General features: G+C 28.9%; 1 long non-coding RNA gene across 1 annotated transcript; it reads right to left on the bottom strand.

Moving 5' to 3' along the window:
• Window positions 1–3,934: 3,934 nt before the first annotated feature.
• Window positions 3,935–4,649, bottom strand: LOC136971474 (uncharacterized). The gene is made up of 2 exons (XR_010880171.1): window positions 4,598–4,649; window positions 3,935–4,185 (listed from the first exon to the last, which is right to left on the bottom strand). It is a non-coding gene; the product is annotated as an uncharacterized lncRNA (long non-coding RNA).
• Window positions 4,650–7,828: the final 3,179 nt, after the last annotated feature.

Genomic DNA, 7,828 nt, shown 5'->3' with positions numbered 1-7,828 from the left:
GTAATGAATAATTTCGTTAATAAATGAGAGAAATAATAATTATTTTATTGTTCTTAATAAAACAATATGTAGAACAGACCAGTATCTATTGATAATACCCGTTTATATAGCAAAAAGTTTCGCCACTTTTGCATACCAAGAAGCAGGTTATATTTTTCAACGTAATAAATTCAGTGTATGGTACAAGACACTCACCAAGGACACATAAATTTAACTTTTACCTTAAATAAGCATACACAATATATCTAGAAAATGGATAGTTTACTATAATTTTTTTCCTTTAAATTTACACAAAAGCATGATAAAATTCTAGATAAAGTAACCCGCTTTCTTTATTAAAACGAGAAAATAAATTTCGTGTTACATGCTCCATATTTTTTTTTACAAAAAAAGAAAATATTCGAAAATTTTTATATTTAATATATTTTCTGAATATTCGATCTATTTAATAATATAAAAAAATCGAAGTGTCTTCCCACGCACTTTTATAAAATGCCAGGTGTACCCGATTGAAATTACAGGTGTGCTTTTTCTTATGAACGATTGTACAATGACCTGCTTCATTGAAATCCATTTATTCTTCCTGTCAAACGACCATTCTTCACATCCCGGAAATTTAATCTTTCATTGAGACATATTAATGAATGGAATAGTTTATTATTTATATTATTTTCCTGGTTAGTAAATGAAAGTGTGTTTAATTTTATTAATTATTTCTACTCTGAAATTTTTTAATTCACTTACACGCGGAGTAACTTTTCCATTATCTTAATGTCCATTAAGGGCACGAACAATATCCCATAAATTACAATGAAGAATTAAAGTTATCAGCTGCTTATTTTCGAATAAACAGCGCATATACTTTGCCTTTTTTTATTATTTCTTTATTAGATTTCTTAATGAATATTCATTCCTTAATGAAATATATGGTAGAACTTATAATTAAAAACCACATTTTTCAAAATATATCCATAATTAATTCGCGTTTGTAGTCGTAATTCAACTAAAAATGCACGAAACTCTACTTAACAACAGTGTTTAATGCGTAAACATAGACAAATAAAGGTCTGCAACATTGCTGAGAATTATACAGAAATTCTTCTTAATCATTTTATAATTTTTAGTATTAATTAATCCTGTAAAAAATCTTTTAAATTATTAAGATTATAAACTTTACTGGATAATTGACACGTTTAGACGAAACGACAAGCAACCTGTTACCTGCAAGGCGAGCAAATATAGGTCAGACGTTGCCTGACCACTTCCTGTCTTCAACTGTAGAAGAGGCAGATATTGAAAGATTTCAAATTTTTTTCTTTATTTTTTTTATAGAATATAGTGGCAGGGTAATAATTTACTTTGCTCTTAAATTCTCGTGAGTATAGAGGGAAAAAAATCGTGAAAATTAAATTACAACTCATCAGGATTGTTGTGATGGAATGATTAGAAACCATGTCAAAGCGCTAATTGTAAATACACGTACATTTAATAATTACTGTCATTATGCCTTTAAATGGATCTATTTTAGAGCACGTAATCACTCTTAATTTCAAATTAAATATTGGTAAAATTTTCAAAATATTTTTGAAGAATTCCTTCAGCATATTTTAATGATTGCCATAAAACGATCCATTTCATTCTTGACATATTACAGTTCGAATTGTTGTATGTAGAATGGGAAGTTCCTTACGGGTGAAGGTAAGAACAAAGTACAAAATTGGTAGCAAGGACCATATGCCGACGTCCTATCTTGCTAACTACGCAATGAATGGTTGTCAATTATCCTGCAGCATTATTCCATGCAAATCATTCAATCTATCTAGGCCAAGGATACTTAAAGAATATTAAATATTTTTCATTGTATACTGATTGCCTTTAAGATCGAATGACGCATTTCGTCCAACAAACAATACTTAATGATGGTACGAATATTTAATTACAATGGCTGAAATATTCCTTTATTTGGAAATCGAACTGACTAAACGACAATAAATTTATTAAATATATTAAAATATTTAAAATTTTTATATATAATAATAATCATCATTATCATTTAAAAAATAATTTCGGCTTCATTTGCTAAAATTTAAAATATATATATATCTTTTTAACTATTTGCTCCAGCATTTTCAAAATGGAGTATTAATATAAATGTTTTAATGCCATCTATCGGTAATTTTAGAAAATGAAGCATTATACTATTTGCATGTACAGTACAAATTTATATTTAATGATTTATTTAGTTAGGCACGGAAAAATATTTTTAAATCTATTTAAAACATTAAACAAAATATTTAAATCATTATAAAAAACATATATACCTAACGGTTAAATTTTTTTTAAGATTTACTTCACAGATGGCGACACTTATTGTTTATTACAGTAACCGTTTTTTTCTTTTCTTTATAATATTTGAAATGAATGGTAATTTAGAAATTAAGAAAAAATGTTTCGTAGAGCAATTAATATAAACTTTTATAAATATATAAACCGGTCTTAAATAACCTAAAAGTGTCGAGGAAAGATTTAAAATATAATATGGTACTTCCTTTTAAAAGATGACATTTTTGAAATAATACGTCATAATTTAAAAACAAAACCGAAATTGAGTCGAATAATTCAGCAACCTTTGACATTAATTTCTGGTTTTTATATACACATATATTATTCGTTTAAGAAAGTCCAAATATTTTTTAATTACACAAGTCTCGCTATCTTTTACCAGGAAGTTCTTATCGTGTCAAAAGTCTTGCCCTTCTTCGTATTAAAACGACGGAAGTAAACATAAATTTAATACCATAAAAATGCAAATTTTTCCCAATTAAACGATTTAAGTTCAAGTCTGTAGAATATATTCCAACTATTTGGCCTGCAATACAGTTAATAATGTGTAACAAGACAGTAATATATATATATTCATCAAAATAGTAATGAATATTATATGAAATTAATTAGTAAATATCATCATCAAAAACAAGAATTTTCTAATATTTACTACAGAATAATATTGGTAAATATTATCAACAAATTGTCCTCTTATTAACAAAAAATCAGTGAATATTATTAGGTAAAAATTGTAAAAAAAATAATCTTTCCAAAATTCTTTCATAAAGATATTACGTTTGTGTATTTTATATTACTACAAAATATATACGTGTAAGCAGGGTTGTTACTTTTTTCTATGCGGAAAAAGGATTATTTTATGTTGCATCATTTATTATCATTCAGATGATATTGAGGTAATCGCGATAATGTTGCTTTGCCTGGAGGTAAATTCTGTGTAAATCAAATTCAAAACTGGTGATTACCGGTCGCAATACACCAGTAATATTTTTTTATTTTATTTTATTTTTTTTATCTGTGGTAAACTTATCTTTCAACTCATCACTGTGAAGATTGTACTAAGGTTAAACATTTACTTATTTTTTAATGAAAAATATTCAAAATAAAGAGTAGACTGTATCGTTTTAATCAGAATTCAGTTTTGATAGTATTTAATTCTATATTTGAATTATTACAAATATAAATCATTTATTATGAATTGTCAAATTTAATTTTGCCCAAAAGTCTAAACTTAATCATGGTGTAATATGGCTCTTCGAGTAATGTTATATGGCCGTCCAGTGGTGTAATATGGCCATCGAGTAATGTTATATGGCCGTCCAGTGGTGTAATATGGCCATCGAGTAATGTTATATGGCCGTCCAGTGGTGTAATATGGCCATCGAGTAATGTTATATGGCCGTCCAGTGGTGTAATATGGCCATCGAGTAATGTTATATGGCCGTCCAGTGGTGTAATATGGCCATCGAGTAATGTTATATGGCCGTCCAGTGGTGTAATATGGCCATCGAGTAATGTTATATGGCCGTCCAGTGGTGTAATATGGCCATCGGGAGTATGGATTCTTTGAAGTAGGAGTAGTGTGATTATAATAAATCCAATCTCTAGTATAGTTATAATAAGGCCTCGAGGTTGTATCGTTGTAATATAATGATTCGTTATAGAATATTGACGTATCATTCCAATCGTAATTGGTTTCGTTGAAAATATCCGAGATGTTATAAAAGAATGGATTCCATGGATCCCATGATGAGTTCCTACTCATTGCGTGTTCCTCTTCATCATGGCTTTCTGAGGCTGAACTCGAGATTAGAAACACATTAGGAAATATTACAGCTACGCCTGAAAAATAAAATTTTCAAAAATCATCGTCTAGTAATATATAACGATTAATTTATATTATTTAAATTATATTTAAAAATACCGGTATATTATATATGAATGCACAGATTACCTTTTTTAAAAATTTAATAATAAAATATGAAAAAATTATTTATAAAAATTAATATTTAATAAATAAATAATTCATTTGAATTATAATGTTAATAATGTATTGAAATAAAATATAATTAACAAAATATATAAATTATATAAAAAAATAAACGTTTTAGAAAAGTAGCAAAGAATATTTCAAATTTAAGAAACACATCAAATTTAAGACTACCCCAACTTTGAGCTCTGACTTATGTGGAAAAAAACATCTTAAATTCAAACTAATTCGACACATTAAAAATAATAATAATAAAATACATACCCAAAATCAGCAGGAGATTAATGTGAGAACCCATGTCTCACAGACCTTTCACAATAGCTCCTAAGAATTGTGAGTAATCACCATTCTCATGGCTTATTTTTATACGAAGGATGAGAAATCATCTACTGATAAGTTTGATCTTTACTCCTTTGATTCCTAAATTTGATAAGGATTGGGATTACATAATACTAAAATTATTTATATATTTATACTTCTATGTTTAATTTATGATTCTAATTTTAATCATGTCTTCAATGATCTGATAATTTATTAATAATAATTTCTCTTTAATAAATAACTTTAAATAATAATTAAAATAAGTTTTAAATATATATTAATTATATCACTTCCAAAAATATATTTTTAAAAATTTGATCTTATCTAAAATTCTGTCTTCATTCACCAGATGTTTCTTTTCAGAGATGAAAGATATTACTGATAAATATTATAATGTATTGCAATAAATGTTGTAATGTATTCCAATAAATATTGCAATTATTAATTCTGAGTGATATTCTAAAGTTCTTTTATTAAATTTTTAATAAAATTATTATAAAAATAAATCTTTACTTTTATATACAGTATTTTAATATTTATTTTTTAATCCTAAATGTATTGTCTCTTGTTAGATATAGTCTCATGCCACGTTTCAGGCAACTTTTTCATACCCCATTGGAAAAATTCTCATGGTTTAGAATTAAAAAATTCCGATTCTACCCTTTTGCGATCTTCAGAATTGAAGTTCTATCCATCAAGGTAATTTTGCAAGTTCTGAAATAAATGATAATTTGAAGAAGCAAGGTCCAGAGAATATGGAGATGTATCGTTTTTTTCCAGCCAGTTTCTCCAATATTTTAGAGGTGATAAGAGTTGTGTGTGGACAGTATTTATCTTCATGGAATAGAACACATCGTCTATTGACCAGTGCTAGATGTTTTTCTTGAACGGCTTTCATCAAATGGTCTATTTGCTGACAATAAACTCCAGCTGTGATGGTTTCGTTCCTTCCCAGAAACTCAAAATGTATTAAACCTTGGATATTCCATCAAACACTGAGCAACGTCTTCATTGGACGAAGACTAGCTTTCGTTGAGGTACCGCTTTATCTTCAGAACTGAACTACTGATGACGACGAATTTTCTTATATTGTATCCATTTTTCATCTCCAGTAACGATTTGATCCAGACCGTACAAGTACAGTGAGTACAACGAGACAACAAGTACAACGAGATGCACACATTGACGCGATGTTCAAATTGTGCTGGCGATAGACCATTTTCCCAACTTCAGCACATTTCCCAGCTGTTTTAAATGTCATTAAACTGTCATATGATATGTTCAGCTCTTGCGCAAGTTGTTGTACTGTTGTAAAGGGTTTATTTTCCACCAGTTTTCAGCTTATCCGATAGAATTTATTATAACATGACATTAATACATTTTAAATAATTTTATCATTAGGATTGCCCTGATTGAAATTATTGCATAAATAATGATTTATCTATACTAAAATTATTTTTAAATGATTAAATGTTATATTTAATTATAAAAAACGAGAATGCCACTCTTTACGAAGATGTCATAAGGAGGTTTTATTGTATTGAATATATAATCCTTTAAATATTCGACCAAGTCAACATTTTCTTATTTTTTAAATTTTAAATCTCAAATTCAAACACATTGAAATCTCTTTTAACGGACACGGTCTAAAGCGGACACCTCTACGAAACAGATAATTTTTATGGTGCGAAATAAGAAATATTAACTTTATTACAATTGTCCTCTTAAGCGGACACTCTTCATTATGAACACAGCACATTAAATGCATTACGGTTGATGTCTCGACCTCTGTTAACGAACAAAGCAGATTCTGATCAAGTTGACTTTCTTGTTCGTTGCAGTCAAATCGATTCAAAAAGCTCAAAATAAGAGGTTGACGATTATCCATGTCTACATTCATGTCTATTGCAGATAGAACGCTTGTTTTTCATATGTTGAAAAGGGAATCTGCAAGTATCAATTTAACCCCAAATAAATCACTGGCATTAAAAGTAAAAATTATTGAATATCATAAATGAGAGAATTGCGGAATAAGAAAATCAGAAAATGTGATAAAGATTGGAAAAACGCAAATTACGGTAATTGTTAAGAAATAAGAAAAGTTACTTAGCTATTGGTATCGAAATGACAAAGAGTAGCAAATCCCAACTTGCAGGATGGAAATAGGGTTCTCATTGACAAAGCAGTCATAGATACATTCTGCAAAGTGAGAATTCAGAATGTTCCTACATATACATGCCATGGCTTTACAATTTGCATCTGGCACCGTGACTTCAAAGCTTCAAGTGGATGACTTCAAAAGTTTCGAATACGACATAATATCAAATTCGAAGCCGTTGTGAAGAATCGTCTAGAGTTGATCGTAACACAGTAGCACAGTGGGTGTATTCCTTTCTATTATTCTTTCCACTCCATATTATTCCATTCTCCAGAAAATATTTTCAACGCACACGAAATAAAACTTTCTCGTTCTCCTAGACCAGGGACTCAAGAAGAACCTTCTTGAGTCTGCGTGCCATATTGTAAGCATACTTAGCTTTAAAGATGTTAGTGCGTGCCAATGTATTAGACTTCGAATAATGATATTTAAAGAAATTAAACACGCTTTAATTCGAATAAATGTAAAAAATCTGATTGAAAAAAAAGATGATCAGGTGATAAACAGAAAGAATGATTGAAAAAGACAGAAATTATATGATACATTACGTGCCAGATGATTTCTCTTATGTGCCACTTTGGGCACGCGTGCCATAGATTCGCCACCCTTGTCCTAGACAAAACTTTGTCTTCAAGTATGAATCGTGTTCCGGTAGCAAATTAGCAAAAGAACGATACAGTTCTATTATGTTCAAGAATAAAGAACACGAGAAACTCCTGGTAATTGGAAAAGCTTTCAAACTCAAATATTTCAAGAATAAAAACATTACTAGATTTGAAATTGAATGGAAATCAAACAGAAATGTGTAGATAATGAAAGAAATTATAACAGAGTGGATGGAACAGTTGAAGGGAAAAATAAAGTGCCAAAATAGGAAAGTGCTTTTGTTTCTTGACAATGCTGCATCCAGCCCGAACGCACATCCACCTCATAAAATGTTAAGTTTATATTTTTACCGCTGAATGTTACTTCACTCTTTCAACCTTTAGATGAAGACATAATTTAAAATTTCAAAG

This window comes from Centruroides vittatus, unplaced genomic scaffold (assembly GCF_030686945.1).
Source record: "Centruroides vittatus isolate TY-2023 unplaced genomic scaffold, ASM3068694v2 contig_2565, whole genome shotgun sequence".
NCBI classification, from domain to species: domain Eukaryota; kingdom Metazoa; phylum Arthropoda; class Arachnida; order Scorpiones; family Buthidae; genus Centruroides; species Centruroides vittatus.
Note: the sequence above shows the minus strand (reverse complement) of the source record. Positions and strands in the feature narration are given on the sequence as shown.